Source organism: Symphalangus syndactylus, chromosome 10, assembly GCF_028878055.3.
Source record: "Symphalangus syndactylus isolate Jambi chromosome 10, NHGRI_mSymSyn1-v2.1_pri, whole genome shotgun sequence".
NCBI lineage: Eukaryota > Metazoa > Chordata > Mammalia > Primates > Hylobatidae > Symphalangus > Symphalangus syndactylus.
In genome coordinates, this window is record NC_072432.2 from 78,488,196 (window position 1) to 78,508,843 (window position 20,648).

Below are 20,648 nucleotides of genomic sequence, written 5' to 3' on the forward strand. Positions count from 1 at the left end.
CACTCAACCCTCTCACCATGTGATACCCTGTAGCACTTGGGACGCTGCATGGTCCCCACCAGCAAGAAGGCCCTTGCTAGATGCAGCTCCTCAACTTTGAAATTTTCAGCCTCCCCATAATAAAGTAATTCTTTTTCTTTATAAATTACCCGGTTGCAGGTGTTCTTTTATAAGCAACAGAAAACAGACCAAAACAAGAAAATATTTTTCTTTTCTTGAAAGAGACTACTTTGGACAGTAAAAAAAAGGAAGACAAAGTGCATAAAAATATATGGGTCCTAGAATAGAGACGTAGCAAGGCCCAAGAAAGCGATGGTGACAGAAGACATCTCAGCAGAGAGAATTCGAGGCAGCATGGCCACGGTTTCCCTGCCATAGGGTAGCATGAAAAATAATAGCAGTTAACAGAGCTGGCCAATGACAAAGGACCTTATGTCCCCAACCTCCTTTCTTATCAAGAGCTTGCCACCATAGGTGGTTTCAGGCCTCTAGCATAACTGTGATGTAGAGATGATAACTTAGGTTATGTGTTTGTTTATCCATCTAAGCAGAATGGATTTGGAGTAGGTAATTAAGCTAAGTTAGAGAATACTAACTTATAATGTGAGCTGAGATTCACATGTGCTGCTGTGATTAATAAGTATTTAGTTTTAGTGAGCATTTATTTTATGTCAGGTGTTTTAAGTGTTTTGAAAATAACATGATGCTCACAAAAATCCATTAGATAGAAATTACTAATATGGACTTTTTACAGTTGAGAACATTTGAGTCTTGGGTATATAAAATAATATATCCATACTTTGCAAAGTTGGCATGTGGCTGACCGTAGACTTGAATATTACTCAACCTCTAGAGATTTTGCTGTACACATTCACACTATGTGAGGAAATAAAGTGAAAAACAGGATTGTTCCTTACCAATAGAAAAGATTGACATTTTCCTGATCTTGAATAAAAAATATAGACAAACTTTCAGTAAATGTTACTTGATATTGTATCTGAGATATCTTTGTAGAAGTTTGGGCTTGCCTGAGAGATGATGGTTTTCTTGGGCCTTGCAGATAAAAGTAAGATAACCTAGTTGAAGAAAGAGAGATTTTATGGAGAGCCTAGAGACCCCATCTGACTTTGCATCACTTATCAACATATTCCCTCTGCAAGCACAGAGCCTGGAATGAAAACAAAAGAAGGCACTAAATACATATTTAATGTCAATTGAATAAATAAACTGATCTCAAGCAATTCACTTTTCTCTAAAGGCCTCAGTTTTCTTATCTGTAAAATGGAAAAAAAATATGTCTGTAACCCAGGGTTTTGTTGGGATAAGATGAGAAGATATTTAAAAAAAAAGTTGGAAAACTTAAACAGCTATAAAAATACAGGTATATTTCTTTTAACCATTTCTGTTAACCATTTCACAGGATTGATTTTACAGAAACAGAAAATTGAACCTTGAATTATATGTAATCCAGCCCTTGCCAACCATCTCTGTGCAAACATCTGGTATCTAAAACAAAGATTCCAAGGAACAGGCTGACTATGTTGTTCTCTTTAGAAGTAGTTTTCCCAAACGTATCAATTGTATTATGTTAGAGCAAGATAAAAGGAAATACCTATGTATAAATCTGCTCCGGTTGCCATAACAAAATACCATAGACTGGGTGGCTTAAACAACAGAAATTTATTTCTCACAATTCTGGAAGCTGGAAGTCCAAGGTCAAGGTGCTGGCCAAGGTAAATGTAATTCTGAGGTCCGTTTTCTTGGCTTGTAGGTGGCCATCATCCCACTGTGTGCTCATATGATCTCTGCGTGCACACGCAGAAAGCTCTCTTGCTCTCTTCCTTTATTTATGAAGGCACTAATCGTATCATGAGAGCACCACCCCTATAAATTAATCTAAGCTTAATTATCTTCCAAAGGCCCTATCTCCAAATATCACACTGGGGGATAAGGCTTTAATTCAGCAGTCCCCAACGTTTGAACCGTAATGATTTGGGATGAAACTGATCCGCCTGAGATCATCAGGCATTAGTTAAACTCTCATAAGGAGCCGGCAACCTAGACCCCTCTCATGTGCAATTTATAGTAAGGTTCGCGCTCCTACCAGAATCTAATGCCGCAGCTGCTCTGACAAGAGGCAGAGTTTGGGCGGTAATGCTCGCTTGCCTGCCGCTCACTGCCTGCTGTGTGGTCCAGTTTCTAACAGGCCATGGGGTTGGGGACTCCTGCAGTTTAATACGTGTATTTTTCCGGGGAGTTGGGGGCAGGTGGGTGTAGGGTGATAGTAAACAGTTCAGTCCGTGGCGACCTGGATAATATTATGGATGCTATTATTTTAGTTGCTTATAGGAAGGCTCTTGTGTGTTGTCATTTAGTTTCACTTCCCAGACTTTATCTATCAAGACTTATGACTTTCATAAGACACAGCCTTTTGAAGAATGATTGTATAACTTTTCAAAGATATATCTGAAAACACTGCACCCTACTATAATAACCTTATATTGGGGAGTACCAGGTAGATACTTCCCAGACTTTAGTGCAAATAATGTTTTTGCTCTCAAAATACACTTCTGTGTTTTTATTTTACTACTAATAAAATCGGTATTTTCCCTGGATGCCAGGAGAAACAAAAGCTAAATCTAGAGCTTATTTTCAGCAAGTAGTTTTTCATGCGTCCTTGATTTAGTTTTGTGCTGTCTTGCTCATGTACAGTTTCCAGTATATCTTGAGCACTTGCTGCTTTTTTTTTTAAGTCACTGTTTTTAATTATTGTTCTTACATGTGCTTATTTTCCATGTAAATTTCACAGCCTTTAAGCTGCTCATACAAAACCAATATTCAACTCAAGGCCTGGTAGACTGCAAACGTTAGAGCACAAGACTTGTACATTCGCCTCCCAGTATTGTTCTCATAAGTCTCAGGTCTTCTTACTGTCTTGTTTCATTTTTCACAGTAACAAATTTAGGAGAAGGATTGTGGTGACCTATTTGTCATAGGATATTGGGAGAAGATAATTTTATAAATTACAATACTCTGAAGGACCAAAGGGCTTAAATTCTAGGAGCAATATAAATAATACATTATACTTCAGCCCCAATTAATTTTCATAGACACAGAAAATAGAGAGTATGCATAAGGGTTTTAAATTATTCTTATTTTGAAAAGGGAGGAGCAGAAAATGCTCTGATGCTGCAATGCTGCATTTGAGTGCATTTCCGAGGCAGATAATGCTATTGATATGCTTGCTTTGGTTATAGCCATGTCATGGAAGCATACTAGGAAGCACAAAGCCCAACTGATTGAAGAAGTTGCAAAGTAGCTTTAAAGTAGCACGTGATGACCCATTTTGCTAGGTGATTTTGTCCAGGTTATAAGACCCTTTAGGATGACAATTCATGCTTGGTTGAAGTTCTTTCATTTAGATTTACTACTAAACAAGTAAAAAAACACTAAGAGAGGTCAACATTCACCTACAGGAACAGCTTCACTGCCTGTCTTATTTCTCCTGAAGGCACATTCCAAGTCTGGTGGTCAAAGAAGCCCTTACAGAATAAGAAATACATTATGTTAGAGACTACAAAAACAGGATTTTTTTATTAGCCTAAGGATGGGACTAAATTATAGTCAAGGGTTTCCCCTATTACCAGTAAAATCATTGTCATTCTTGCCTTGACAATGTTACTTAGCTCTATATTCTATTTCTTAATACTATGATCTGGCCTAAGGCAGTCTGGCTCATAGAATACTACAAGCATATGTATGATAAAACAAACAGAAAATAAAGCCAACCCTTCTGAATAGAGGTGTAAAAATGCCATTATCCACATATTTATTTTCTGGGGTTTCTCCATTTGAAACTAAAACAATGCTTTTATAGGCAATTAATTCCTATGGTACAGGTGAATAATTTTCTCCAAAGGAAAAAGACACTAGATAAAGGTATTTCTTGAAACAAAAGATGATTATAGTTTGCTTAATGTCTAAAATTCTTAGAATTGGATACTCTGAGTTGCTCTGTAAAGAAGAGATTTTGACTGTTTCCTCTGAGAGAGTCACTGTAGGACCTTGGAGAACTTCTTGAAATTTTTTGAGACCCCCTTGGTACTTGTGACTATAAGCCATTATACTAATATAAAATTACCATTATGTATTATGTATATGGCTCACATCATGGTTTATAGTAACTGAGCAACATCTTTCCATGATGAATGTGCTACGGTGTTTTTAAAAATTTATAAAAACTTGAGCTACAGTGGGACTTGAATGTGGTACTGTAGCTATTTTTTTCTGGATTTTATCAAATTTTCTTACATTTATTTCCTACAAACATGCTAAACAGTAAATAACAGCAAAAGTAGGAAAATCCATAGGGTTTCTTTAATAAATTTATGCTCTCAGTAATTCTCTATAGAACTGATTGAATGAGTAGGAACAGAGAAAGCTTTTAGAATACAGATAGTCATAGAGATTATTTTGAAAGCTTTACTTAAAAAGTAGCAAAAAGAGCATCAACATAACTCAGATAATATTTTGAACTATATCATTCTTTTCTTCAAAGATGTCTAAATACAACTCCCACATACTTCTTACGTAATTTACTGGAGTTTCCCCTAATGACTTTTGCTTGTGAGAATAAAGAAAAGTATTTTCCTTGTTCTTCTAAGTATAGCTAAGAAACTTGATTATTATATACAAAACAAAAATGAGAAAACTATAGAAGATGGAGGAAAGAAAGCAGAGGAGACCTTGAGTCTTGAAATATTGAGGAATCCCTGCGTTTCCTTTTTGTCTCATGTATTACAGATTTCGTACAGGAGACATTAGGAACACAGAAATGTAACAACCTTCACAACTTCTTGTGAATCTGTAATTATTTCAAAATAAAGAACTTAATGAAAAAAAGCTACTAACAAAAAAAAAAACACAACAATCCAGCCCATTAGTATATAACATAGATATAGTTTACAGCATGGTTTATAATAGTTGATAAATATCCTTCCATGAATAACATGGTATAACAATTTATAAAATCCATAAAACATTCAGCTATAGTGGATTTTGATTGCCAAATTATAGTTCTTATATCTGGCTATCTCTTATTAAATTTTCTTAAATTTATTCTTTGTAAACATACTGATTAGTGGGAAAAACAGGAAAATCCGTAAGGCCTCTTGAATTAAGCTGTGTTCAACACAATTATCTAAATATATAACTGATAATATGTATAAATATATGCTCTATCATTCATTCATGATAGAGTAGATAGATGACAGAAAACACACTGTTTTTCTACACATTCAGACAACACTTCTGACACAAAATGTGTGGGTTTTTTCCACACCAAGCAATTCTCCAACTCTATGGACACCAGCTGGGTGCCCTAGAGTTTAATCCAATTTTGATACTATCTGTCTGGCATCAGATTTCACAGGATAAGGGCTCAGTCTCATAAGACCGGCCCCACTTCAGATGCCAAGTGCCAAGTCCAGTCCCCTATTACTTATGACTGACCACCTATAAGTCAGAAGTTTCCACTACTCCCTTCTTAGATTCAATAATTTGCTAGAATGGCTTGCAGAACTCAGGGAAACACTTTACTTAGATGTGTTGGTTTATTATAAAGGATACAACTCAGGAAGAGCCAGATGGAAGAGAAGCATAGGGCAAGATATGGGGGAGGGCTGGGTGATGGTGGTGCAGAGCTTCTAGGCCTGCTCTGGGTATACCAACCTCCCAGTAAAACCCCTGTTCAGCAACACCAAAGCTCATCAAATATCCTTGTTCAAGAGTTTTTATAGAGCTTATTCTCTAGTCTGCCTCTGCTCCTCAGATTTCAGAAGGTGGGGCTGAAAGTGTTAACCCTCTAATCAATAGGCCCTTCTGTTGACCAGCGCAATCCTGAGACTATCTAGGTGCTCCAACCTAAGTCACCACATTGGCATGAACACAGGTGTGATCAAAAGTGACTGATTATGAATAATAATAGATGCTCCTATCAATCAGTAAATTCCAATGGTTTCAGAAGCTCTGCAACAGGAATCAAAAACAGAGACTAAATATGTATTTTTTCACAGAGGAGAATTTAGGGACATCATTTTTCAATATTTATCTGACTAATAAAAGCTAAAAGGATTTTAAATGATAAGGTTATCTAAATGCAATTTTTTATATTGTTAAATTCTATTATAACAAACTTTCTGAGATAGCCAGTTCCTTTTTAAAATCACGAATATTGTTTAAAATTAGTATGATTCTATAAGCCACCTTTGCTTCCTGAGGATCCAGTAATAAATGCAGGTATTATGATCAGATTTATAGTGGAACAAGGAAAATTGCAGCTGTTAAAATGTACAAATAAACTCTTTTCTAGGTTTCTAACTGTCCCTTTGAGTCACTGTGCTTTCTTGGGTGGCTTGGGATTTTGGATAACATTTTTCTGATGAGTGAGATTAGAAAAAAAAAAAAAAAACCCTAAGGAGTACAGGGAATTAAAGGATAATTACTTCTTGGTGGCAGGAAACAAGAGAGAACCAGCTAAGTTGCAGCTTCCCATTGCACCTTTGTCATTTTTATCTGGCTGTGATACAGAGAGCAAACCCTTATCTATTTTATCCATTGTTTCATAACAAACTAAGCCAAAACTTATAACAACCATCATTTTATTAGTTTGCCACTCTTGGGTCAGCTGCTGGGTTATTCCTCTGGTTTGGGTTAGCATGTTTGATTTCTACCATCAGCTGGTGATTTGACTGGGGCTGGTTAGTTGACTGAGGCTGAAGAGTTTAGGATGGTTGCAACTTTCTTGTTTGGCATTAGGGATCCTCCGTTGGGATGGCTTGTTTCTGCTGCAGGTGGTTCCTCCATTAGGCTAGCCAGGGCTTCTTTACGTGAGGATAAAAAGATCCCCAACTGTAAAAGGGAATAGATTGAGATTGTGTAAGTAGTTTTCAAGCCTCTGCTTACTCCTGCTTGCTAATGTCCAATTAGTTATGGAATCTATACAGAAGCAATAAGCGGAGAGATAGATCTCACCTCCTAATAGCAAGGTCATATTGCAAGGGTACATGCATGGAGGAAGAGAGGAATTTGTGGCCATTTTGTTTTTGGTAATTGATTAATACATTATTAGGCACGATAGAAAGCTCTCTTTTCATAAAATTACTGATAAAATTATTTGTAAGTATCAACAATGTTTTGTTTCTACAATACTCAGCTGAAATCCAAATGTAGCTTTATTATACTGGGCGTTTGTTTGTAGTTGTGGGTGTTAACGAAAAGGAGTCCCAATCCAGACCCCAAAAGAGGGTTCTTGGATTTCTCGCAAGAAAATATTTGAGGTGAGTCCACAGAGTAAATTGAAAGCAAGTTTATTAAGAAAGTAAAGGAATAAGAGAATGGCTACTCCTGAGGGCTGCTGGTTGCCTATTTTTATGGTTATTTCTTTATTAAACAAGGAGTGGATGCTAAACAACGGGTGGATTTTTCACGCTTCCCCTTTTTAGACCATATAGGGTAACTTCCTGATGTTGACATGGCATTTGTAAACTGTCATGGCACTGGTGGGAGTGTAGCAGTGAGGATGACCAGATGTTACTCATGTCGCCATCTTGATTTTGGTGGGTTTTGGCTATCTTCTTTACTGCAGCCTGTTTTATCAGCATCCTTATGACCTGTACTTTGTCCAATCTCCTATCTCATTCTGTAACTTAGGATGTCTAACCTCCTGGGAATGCAGCCCAGAAAATCTTAGCCTTATTTTACCAAGCCCCTAGTCAAGATGGAGTTGCTGTGGTTCAAACACCTCTGACATAGGCATTCAAATGAAACTTTCTCTGTGTTTCAGTCTATAGTGTGCAAGAGAAAGCATAAGAAAACATAATGATATTTTAAAAAGAAAAATTTAGTCTTTGGGTCAATTGAAAATGAGTGCTTGATAGTTTATTTTGATTACATTTAAGAAGAAACACCAGTAATATGGCATCCATAGGAAGAACAGGTAAAAAAGTTAAATGAAGTTAACTGCTTTTCTGTTCAAATTGAAGCTTCACTACATAAAATCAATAATGTGAACTGATAAAAACAAATCAAAGGTTATTGGCAGAAAATACACAGGAAGCAATAAAATACCCATGCAAACTGTGAATTAGCAAAGTAGAAGAAAATATTTTAGTATGCAGAAGAAAAAACAGTCTATATATCATAGTGAGGAGATACCAGTTCAATAAAGGTGCTATTTTAGATGAGGAGGACAAGGCAATTGGACATTCTACCATTTTGATGCAAATGTGAAGATCCAAGATGATTGTGACATTCCGAATCATGATTTGCTTTGTTGCTGTATTCATGCTGTTCTTTTCCATTACAGGTACCAGCTGGTTCTTCTTGTTTATTGTTTAAGACAGGAAATATACATGGTGAACCAATCCTAGACAAATAGTTTGCTGTCCCAGAAAGCTTGCAGTTAAGAGACATGAGCAAGTATAACGTATAACAAAACAAGGCATGAATATTGACTCCCCTGTGGCTTAAATACTTAAAGAGGCAGGGAAACTTTTTAGAAATTAGGGAGAGAAAAGTGATAAAAAATTAGTAAAATGTACTAAGGATTATTATTAATCCTTCCTTTGTATCTATGAATTATTTTGTTGCACAAAATGCTGACGGTTCATGTCACCTTGGCTAAAAATCTGTGTGTCTCTGAGTGTCAAAATCAGGCATAGGAAAATTAAAGAAGGGTGAGCAATAAACCTGTGAAAAATGTATGGGTTGTTTGTAAAATTATAAAAGGGAGTGATCTGATTAGATAAAAATCATGAAAAAGTATCCTGTATTTCATTTTTAGTGAATAACTCATGATATTTATATTTTATAGATAGTGGATACCTTAAATTTTATAGAAACATTTTGATACTATTTATAAATTCTTTTGGGACCTCTAAATTCTTTGTAGAGCTAGGTAGTCTTAATCTCAAAGATTATTAGAAAGACTAACTTAAAGAAGAGTATAAAATTTATCCTGAATGGTATCCCAATGATATTAAAGGATTTTTAAAAGGGTAAAAATTAATCAAATTTGCATTTTAGAAAGATCAATGTGATAACACTTAGGTGGAAGTCACTAGAATTAGGAGGATATGACTATAATCCAGTTAATAAGGGATGAGAGCTTGGAGAATGGCAGGAGAAACACCAAAAGTGAAAGGATTTCAAAGGATTTAGAAAGAGAGAATGGATAGGTCTTAGTAATTGATGAATTCAGTCAGTAATTGAGAAAAAAGTTAATAGTTAATAATATCATATGTGGTTGTGCCATTTACTAGCATAAGGAATGCAGAAAAAGACACGTTTTGAAATTTTGTGTTGAGTTGCTTATGAGACATCCAAGTGAAATGTCCAAGAGGTATTGAACATGAAGATCAATAGAGAATTCCAAACTGAATCCACAAGGGTTGGAAACAGCATATTCACATTCAGTCCAGAGTTATTAAATATGTGCAGTGTGCCATAAGTACTGAGCTAGTTGCTGATGAGACAACAGTGAACAGGACATCTTTGCTCAAAGAATATAACTGGAAATTGATGTACTTGACACAGTTGATTGAATCCACTAGTTGCGTGTAAATGAACAGCCTCAGTCACTTGTTTTGCAAACACTTAATTTGGAGCATCATGGAATTTGTTAAAAAAGCATTATTATAATCTCCTTTTCTAATAAATGTGTGTGTGTTTTTCTTCAGTGCAAAAGGAATATATATACTCATTATAGAAGTTACAGATAAGCAAGATAAAATAACAGTACTCACAAATATTTACAGTGTGCTTAATACATATCAGATATTGTGCTATGTGCTGACAATAAATTTCTTGTCTTCTCTGTTCCAGCCAAAGAGAAATGTGCTTGCTTCCTATCACGCTGGAGTGTAGTAGCCTCTTTCTTTTGTTCTTCTTTACTTTAACCTTGTTTAATACTGTTTGCTCCTCCAGTTTCCACCTATGGGTTCCTTACTCTGGGATGCCTCCTTTGACTCAAACCTTGCAGGCAGATGGCGTTATGTGCTTCCATGGCGTCTTACACTTATCCAGCTCTCGGCATATTTCCCAACATGTTGTAATTGCCCATTTGCTAACACCAGGTGATTTGGCTAAAAATAATTTGGCCAAAATCATGTTGGTCAGCTTGAGAGTATATATAAAACGACACTTTGATTGAAAATCAATATTTCATCACAGGATTTGGTTTTTCACATTGATGATTTTGGCATATGTAAAGGTCATTTGCAACTCTTCATGATTCATACATTTTGCTCACTCTTTCACTAATTATTTCTGATTTTTTCATCTTTTAAATAATATTTCCTCATTTCTGGCCAACTTCCTACCTTGTAAACTTTGTGCAATTAAAAAATGTTGACATAACTTTTCAGATCAGTTCAAACAAAATTAATGATTAATTATAGTGACTGAGATGAAAAGCTAGAAAGCTCTGCAGGTCTTAAAAGCCTCTGGAGACATACATTTCAGCAGATGACCTGAAGATCACCTTCTAGTACTTGACCTTCACTGTTAGAAGCTGTATTTCAGTGACAGCTGCCTCTGATTTGAACTTACTGTTGTCACGTACCTGGAGACATCAAAAAATAGAATGGTATGCTCAATAATTGATATTTATTAGTCTTTATTGTAAACACAATATTATAGAACATTTAACATGTGATTTATTTATGCTAGAGCTATAAGATTATGTTTCATCTTTTAAATTTAGCCGACAGATACAAGATCCCTTGGACAGACAATCAAAAGAGCGTAAGAGCCAGTATTCAAAAGCCTTATGATCCCCAATCTATGTCTACAGTTCCAGGTTCAAAAAATAGGTCATCACTAGGAAAATTGGTTTGGCATTTTTGCTTGATTATAAAGTGGCCTTTTCTATAGGCTACATGATGACCTCGTTAGGTTTTATCCAATGATGTTGATCTCCATGTTGCTCATTGCTTTTGATCCTTTCCATCCACTCTGTGGGAAAAATTGCAAGAGGTAATATGGCCTTTTAAATGTCTAGAGTTCTTCAATTATGTCTGTGTTGGCAACAAGCCTGTTGGAATCAAGGCATCATGGATTAAGCCAGAGTGATGTTACTTTCTGCCTTCCTGCAATGCCCTCCACGCCGAGCTTTATCACCAGCTACAGAGCTCTCGTCTGTGGCCTATCAATACACAGAGACCTGGTGACTGGCCAGTAGCCACAGTGCATTTATTGTAGTTATGAGTATATTCCAGAACATCTGTAAAATCACTTCACATTTTATACAAACTGCTTTGGGAACAATCAGAGCTTTTTAAAATTAAAACATTGATCGGAAACATAGACACTTGAGTTCTACATTGCACATTCAGAAGAAGAAAAAACTAAGTTCTTATTCAGTGTTTCAGGGTCTTCTTCAGACAGATAGTACCTGGAAGGCAGCACTGCTGTTTTATTCTATATCATGGGGAATAGACTAGTGCCTGGAGCTTCTGAAATGGAATTATTAACTTCTTCCTCTGTGCTCATTTCTTTTAATAACACATTCATATCACCATATATTCATTAAACCAATAAATATTTTTTCAAATCTTAGAAAATGCCAAGCAGCATCCTAGTTGGTAAAGATGAGTAGTGAGCAAAACAGAGAAAGTTTTTTTCCTCATGGAGTTTATAGATTTTTTTTAATTCAGAAATGAACATTTGTAGATGAGTTTTTAATGCTTTATTGTGGTGTATGACTTTCACTCAAGCGTGGTCACTTAAAAGACAGGGACATCAATAACTGTCACATTTCTCTTTATGGTCTGGATATCAAATATGTGATGAAAACTCATCTGACCTCAGAGTATCCATTCTTTCAGTGTTTTACCTTAGCTGTGCACAGAAGGAAGCTGGGAAGCCTTAGACTATACCTGCCGTTCTCTTTGTTGATGTCACTAAGTATGTGACAACAAGTGGTTAGAATTAGGTAGCAATTGTTACTGAAGTAAAGCTTCTAATACTGAAGGTCAAGTGCTAGAAGGTGACACTCAGGTCACCTAGTGAGATGCATGTCTCACAATCACTGATGACAGAATGATGGAGACTTTGGCAAAGACTCTCACTTCTATAATCAGATCTCTATTTAGCACAGCAACTACTACTAATATTACTGTGGAAAGGTCTTACGTTTCTTTTCTTCATCTTTTAGGTTATATTGGCTGGGACTATTTAAATTCCCTTCAGTAATCCTCAATACTTTGATTATTTTTCTTGTTTGTTTATGATGGTGAGGATGAGAAAATTAGCCATATTCTGCTGAAGCAGCTAGTTAATCTTTCGATTTTTTTTCCCTGCGTATACAAACTCTCCAGGTAGTCAAACTCTAGCTCATGACTCTGTAGAAAGTACAGTAAAAACCTACATTTGTCAGACTTTGCATTTTTATTCCCTGGTTCCTAATGATAGGTGATGACCCAGTGCCTCCTTTGTCCCCAGTGTTTGAAAGAAACTAGAGAAATAATATCAGCTTTTTGAACTTACCCTATCCATGGTAGAAGGAAAATAAGGTATGGGAGGGGAAGATACTACTGATTATAAGGGATGTCTGGGACCAGATCCATGTACCAACATTTCTCAATATACAGGACAAAAAGCCACTAAAAGACAAAATAATAGGAAGATGCAGGTGACAAATCATTCTACGATTTTTGAGGTTCGTTATTCTTTTGAGCTGAGACAGGCACAAAGGCAATACATCTGCTGGCAAGAACAGTGGGCTTTACCAAGTAGAAAACCAGCAGAGGTGTGGAGGTTGTTCCACTCTAACCACCATGGTTGAGCAGGAAGAAGATAAGACCACTAACCAATTTTAAACATGAAAACGAAATCATAAAAATCATCCTTGAAGAGTATTAGTCTTGCTTTAGAGTGGAGACCTGTTGTGCGCTGGTAAATCTGTTGAAGTGTTTGCTGCTTTTTGTAGTATAGATATTTTCCCCATGGGGGATTTTAAGCTACCTGTAGTTTGAAAATCCACTCAAAAAATCACTGAGCGTTTAACAATTGGTTCTCATGAACCAGCAGGAACTGGCTTCAATAAACCACTGGTTAGAGAGTAGATTTCTTTTGGTGTTACCCTTTGCTTTTTCATATGTCAGGTCCAGGGTCAGGTCATCCTGGTAGAAGGCTGTTGACATAATTCAAATATTAGAATATGGATGAAGATGGACAAACTAGTGGAATTCTAATGAGGATGGGGAAGGAATTTATTTTATCTAAAGGAAAAAGAGATTTACACTGAATGTGGTGAATTAGGGAGTGGAAAGGTGCGAAGTGACTATAACCTTGCATATCGGGCTGGGGGGTGGTCCCATTCACCAAGATAGGGAACACAGGAAGAACATTAGTTTATAAAGAGTGAGCTGGGTAATCAAATTCAATTTTGGAAATGCTGAATTTGAGGTACATATAGAATCCTGAAGAGAGTTGTTCTAATTTAGAACTGATGATTGTTAGCACAAAGTCCTTGATAAGGGGAATAAGGATAGAATAAAGGACACACCCGGTGAACATTCTCTCATTGTAGGAGGAGGAAAGAAAGAAATGGAAAAATATGAGTCCTAATAGCTTTGTTATTGCCCTGAAAGGAAGTGGAAAGGGTTTTTGGCTGATGTGCTTAATTTACTCTGAAAAGTGGGAAGCACAGCCGTGTACTGAGGCCAAAGCATAAGTAATATAGGAGCTGTGAGAAGACATTTGAAAATTTAGGGATATCTATTAAGGGAAATCATTAGAAGAAACAGCTGAAGGGAAGTTTCCTACGGAGTATTAATGACCTAAATGAAATTAAGTTTGTAGTCGTTTTGATTCAATGTTTTAAATAGCTACATGCTTTTGTGGTAATCAGATAATATTGTTAAAAAATTCTCTTACTCAGGCTTTCCATTCATTTCAATATAGTGTAAGAACCAAATCATTGTATATTTCTAAAGCAAACATTTTATGGTGCTTCACTTCTAAAAGTTTTGTATATTATTCACTCATTTAATCCCAACAGCGATCCTGGGAGGCAGGCTTTATTATTTTTCCCATTTTAAAGATGAGGAAATGTAGTCTTGGGGCATTTGTGACTTTCCCAAGGTCACATAGTACAGCTGAGATTGCAACCAGGTTCACTGGCTCCAGAACTGGTGCTTTTACTTATTTCACACACCTCTTATAGATTTATATGGTATTTATAGGATTTGGTCATAAACATTATTTTATTTTATTGCATTTTATCATTATGCAAACCAAATTAAAAGAGTATAAAACAAAAATTGTAAAATCAAAGCAACACATAGTGAGTAATTTTACACAGTTTTACTTATTGATACTTGGAGAAATAGTGATTCAACACAGGAAACAAAATTATAGATAGCAAAACCCTTAAAGAATGGAAGAAACATCTTCTATGACACTTTATGTGGAAGTTGTTTTACTCTTATCAGAAGTCAAGAAAAACTGTACGTTTTCTTTGATACCAGCATAGAAGTCATTCCCTGGCCGTCATATACAACCATAGTATATAAAAGATCTCTGCGGAATAGTAATAACATAAATAAAATATCAGAGTTATATGAGAACACATAATAAAGACTATATATTAAGGACTGGACTTTCTGTAGCTTGAGATGTCTCTGAAATTGCTATGTCAGTCCTGTTACAAGGATGTGTTCAATCCAAGTTAAGCTAAGTGGCAAGAGAAAAGATGGGCAGTTCCCTAATGGCTCATGCCTGTAAATTTTACTAACATCTAAGAACAATGCATTTTATATCATGCATATTGTGGTTTCTTTATATATCCATATACTAACATTAAGATTTATTACCTAGAAAGTTGAGTTACGATGATTTTATTAATTCCAACTTATGAACTAAGAAAACATAACTTAAATATTTTTTTAACAAGACAAGAAGACAAACCTGACATTTATAGTTAAGGTTCTAGTGGATGGGGATAGCTGGTCAAGTAAGTCGAATCCCTCACAGAATTTCTTCTTATCAAGTCTGGTTCATGCATCTCCAAAAAGATTACAATATCACTGCACCTTACATCATATTGTAAGTTTTATTAATAATATATTTTAAATTATATCATCTTGGACTTAGTGAATGACTACCTACATAACATAGCTGTTAGTAACTCCACCTATTTTTCTGTGATACCACTAAGTTTGCTGAGAGTCCATCAGCTTTAGTCTCACCACGATTTAAAAGCATCAATCTAAAGAGCATCATGCTTTTACAAAAGGCCTGTGGCATCCCAAACTCATTTATATTGTATTAGCTACTAATTCGGTAATATATAGCAGTTTTGTTAATCTAAAAACCTGAACAGTGAGTTTGAAATAATTGTATGGTGCTTCTTTAAGGATGAAAATTTGGTACATTTCTAAAGAGTTTCTCTACTTCTATTTTCTCATCACACTAACCCATACGACATGTCAATTTACTTTAATAAACATCATTACTATGTGCCTGACAAGGTGATGATACAAAGCTGGGTGACACATAACAAATGTACTCAGTGAGTTCACTGTGTTGTAGTGAAGATAGATAGAGTTCATGAGGCAATCTAGAGTAGAAGTATATTAATTAAATACGTATTTGTCAGACGTCTACTAAGTGCTAGACTCACATACACAGTGCAGTCACAGAATAATGAAATAGGTAACCTTCAGAAAGTTAGCAAGTTCAAAAAAAAAGATGACATCTGAACCAGGTGGTGCTACAATTAAGGGAGCAATACATGCAAAGATACAGGATGTAAAATAGTGGAAGTTCAGCATATACAAGGGCTGTAGTATTGCCGAATTATGGAGTATGAAAAGCAGAAAATTCAGCAAGGAACAACATGAATTGTTATAAAATCTTCCTTAATTATGACTATAATCACAAGCTACTGTTCTCATAACTTTAGGTGTTTCTCATTTCATATCAATCATGAATATTTCTACATGAAAGTAACGATTTTCTTAAAAAAAATACTAGCCCACCTGTTCATCCTTACTTGTTTTTTCACTTTATGCAATTTTTTTTTTTGAGACTGAGTCTCGCTCTGTCCCCCAGGCTGGAGTGCAGTGGCGCGATCTCGGCTCACTGCAAGCTCCGCCTACCGGGTTCCCGCCATTCTCCTGCCTCAGCCTCTCCGAGTGGCTGGGACTACAGGCGCCCGCCATCACGCCCGGCTAATTATTTTTGTATTTTTAGTAGAGATGGGGATTCACCGTGTTAGCCAGGATGGTCTCAATCTCCTGACGTTGTGATCCGCCTGCCTCAGCCTCCCAAAGTGCTGGGATTACAGACGTGAGCCACCGCGCCAGGCCATCACTTTATGCAAATTTAGTATTTGCTATTCTCCAAAAACAATTTGACACTTTCTCCCTTTGCATTTTTTCTTGCTACTTCCTGTGCCTGAGAAGCTTCATGATTTGTCATGATCCTACTCTTTATTGAAGGCACAGTTCAAAAGGCACAATTGCAGGAAATATTTCAAGATGTCCCAACTGCATGTTTGCTCTTGTCTTCCTGGAACCCCCTGAGTTCCTATAGTTCAGGATACTTTTTTTCCTTTGAAACGTTTCACAACTCTGAACTTTTCATTCCTGTGTCTCTGCTTTTTTAAAAATAAGTTTATAAGCTTCTTCAGCTTTTTATTTCTTGCCAATGATGCAGTTAGAATAGCACAGACCATAGTAAAAATATCCAAAAAAGTAAAGTAATATCCAGGAAAGACATATGTTTCTACTCATTGGAAACATATTTAACACCCATGGAAAAGTCTTAGGCAAGTACACAGGTTAGCTGTGCAGATCTCCTCTACAACATTCAGGAACTAGGCAGTCAGAGACTTCCGTTTTCACCAAATACCTTTCAAGGCTATCATTGGCGTTAACATCCCAATCAGCCAGAAGAGAAAATGAGTGTGGGTATAAGGAAGCTTTCCTAGGCTTGTCTTGGGTGTGGCATGGCTCACTTCTGCTCATATTCTCTTAGCTGCTGCTTAGTCACATGGCCACATTTCATAGAAAGGAGAGAGAGATACGTATCCAGATAATTTGAGTGTTTAGCTACCAGTCTCTGCCATGTAGAATTGTTGTAACACTTTACAAAATAACAATAGTAGCCAGTATTTATGGAGTATTTATCATATGCCACGCTGTGTTTTCCTAAGTGACTTACATGTATTAACCTATTTACGAAAGCCCTGTAAATTTGGATACTCTCTTATCTCTCTTACTTTATAGATGACGAAATTAAGACAAAGGAAGTTTAAATAACTTTATGAGTGTTGCGCAGCCAGTATGTGGAAAAGCAGGGGTGTGGTTCCAGAGTCCATGTTCTTAAACACTATAGCACACTGCCTTTAGGAGAGTAAACTATCAGTAGAGGTTGCTAGAATTAATACAATGTAATTATCTCAAGTAACTAATCAGCCCTAGGACTTAAGGTTGCAAGATTACATTTCATTTTCCATCTATACAAAATGAGCAGGTGGCTTATTTGAGAAAAAGTTTATCAGGAAAATATTTAGGAATCTATCTGCAAAGTGTTTACAAAGCACTTTGAGAAAGACATTATGGAATGGTTTTATGGTGTTGTATTGAGAATCACATCATCAACATATTATATGGAAATATTAGGCAATGGGCAATTTTTCTTCATATTTCATTATTTAGTATAATTCTTAATAAATGAAAGTCTACAATAAACATGAAGGCAGTTTACCTACTCTTCATTTAAAACACTGTCTGGAGGTGACTGGTGTGCCAGACAGCCTGGAGACGCTGTATTGAGAGCTGAGTCTCTAAGTAAATCAATTGATTCGTGCCTTGAAACCCATTCAAAAAACATTTTTACCAATCCATTGAAGAATACCGAAGATAAAATTGTAATGGAAAAGCCTTCCGTGAGTGGGGTCATCCATTCTTGTGCTTTGTTTTTGCTTTCTAATACAAAAGGTAACTAATTCGTCTTAACAGGTCATCACATTTTAGTCTTCTTTCAGACTTAGGCTCTATTCTATGTGATCCTCTCTAAGAAGAAAGGCATTTATTGATCTCACCTTAAGCAGCCAGCTGCTGCAAACTTGGAGTATCTTGGCTCAATCAACAAAACCTGCATTTTGCACAACATTATCCCTGAATGATTTTATACAATGTTTCTTAAATTTTACTTTTCTTAATAGAGGAAAGTCTATTCATTGCTTCATAGACATAACTTATATATTAGGATTATGCATGGCTATTTTTTACTAACATAGATACACGATAATGATTCTTTGCCATCTTTTGAGTTCCTGTAAATTATACCATATTCTTTTGGCATTTTCATCTGTGTAACTACCCATTTCTCCTCCATCCTTGATTGAGATAGGACAGTTATCTTTTGGGATTGGCCTCTGCCCGAATCTAGATAAAGACCCATTGTTTGGTTCAAAGACGAACTAAAAAGACTCATGGAGATTTAGACCGGGGCTGCTCATATAAGTGAAAAACTTTTTTCTACTGAAGCCGGAAGGATGGGAAGCTGGAATTACTATAGTCATCTTGCTTTCATCTTTTGTTTATTTATTTACTCAACAAATATCTCTGCTACATTTACCATGTGCCAAGCATGGACACTCAGAATACAGAAATGAACAAAATAGACAAAAGTTCTGGACAATTAGATGTATGGATCGTCCTGAAAATGATTAACATGGTTAACCCAAATAAATTAGAAGTGAGAAACTAGAGGATCTGGATTTTGTCCACACCTTTAGGTCCCAGAATCAAGCCTGGATGAAAAACTTCATACTGGCATAAAAAATTCTATTTCTCAAGCCGATATATTTTTTTCTTAAGCTGGTATGGGTTAAATATTCCGTCACTTGTGTTCAATGGCATCCCAATTAATACTCAAGCTTAACCTCATTTATACTATAAAAATTGTTATTTAATACTACTTGCATATTCTATCCTGTTGTAAATTCTTATGTCCTCAGTTTTCTTCTTGCTATCACCGCCTTATATTTTCAGTTCATTTTGATGATCCTAAGAGCCCTATTGAAAAAATATAGGCATTGCATCATAATTTCCATTTATGGCTGAGAAAATTCAGAATAAAGTCTGGAAAATAGAAATGTCATTTGTGTTCCTTATGCTTGGGACTTGTGATATAAATCAGGAAAGAGAGCAGGCATGTATAGATGTAGTCACTTCTGATTATATAAACACATATACTCTACATTGATCAGAGGTATAATTTATAATTTACCATCAATCTGATATTTTTCTCTAAATTATTACTTGCAATGTGGACTCTTTAAGATTTACATGTTGTTTTAATGCTGTTTTTGGCACACTAATCATATTATTTAAGCAAAAGTAACATGGCATAGTGAAGTAGTTTTAAACAGAAAATACAATTGTATAATGATGTTTTATGATTTCTACTTATAATATTCCCTTCATTTTTCATTAAAGCTATCTGGTTTTTGGTATGATATCATATTTTCATTCAATGTGGAAAACAAAAATATCCAAACGATGGATTAAAATATTTTTTATTTTGTTGGGTTATACAATTAATGTACTGTGTTAAAAATACTTTTCTGCTTATTATAGACAATAAGAAAATATAGAAAAATGTAAAGTAAATAAAAATCACCCCTAATTCTGCAATTAACTGATATTTTTATACATTTCTTTCCAGGATGTATTTAAATAAATAGATTAATTTATAGACATTTTTAAATGACTAATTTCTTACCTAAGGTATTAGATGCTGATTTTCATCACTTACTCCTATGTTTTGAGCATCTTTTTATTCAATATTAAAAGAAAGAGTTTAATAACTCATCATCATCCAACTTACAGCATAATTAATTCAAATGCTGCTTTATGGTGCAAATTTATATTGTTTCTAATTTTCATCACTGTAAACAACATTATAATCTGTTCTTTTATTTTATATTATTTATCTGCACCTCTATTTAATAAGAAAAAATTCTTGAAGTTTATTTTTAAAATGTGAAACAATCATTTATTTTAAATGGTTTTTTTTTTGTTTATTACTCAGGATAACTCAGTTTCCTTCTCCACTTTTCCAGTGACATACTTTCTTTATTTTTTTTTGTAATCTCTGTATTATAATTAAATTAAAAATTAACTCTTTGTCTCCCATAATCATTGCCAGTATTTCTCTCGATCTTTTGTTTTCAATCTCATTTAAGAGACTGTTGGCATAGAAATATTTGCTTTACATGCTGAAATTATTTTTATTATTTATTTTTCTTTGTGTTTTTTGCAATGTCTTTTTGTTCAAAAAAAGTATATGTCCCTTCTTAAATCATTTACATAATATTTAAATAAACTTGTAAATATCCTTTTAGAGTATATAATAACAATTTGTAACTTGTTTCTTAATTAATGGGGAATTAAGTTTCAATTATTATGCGAAGCAATACTTGTGTTTTTCATTGTTTTAATTTAAATACCTATTTTACCCAAATCATTTGTTGCTTAATTTGTATTTTCCTCACTGACTTTAATGATTTATTTATTGTATAATTATTTATATATAAGAACATGTATTTCTGCTATTTACTTTGTATTTTT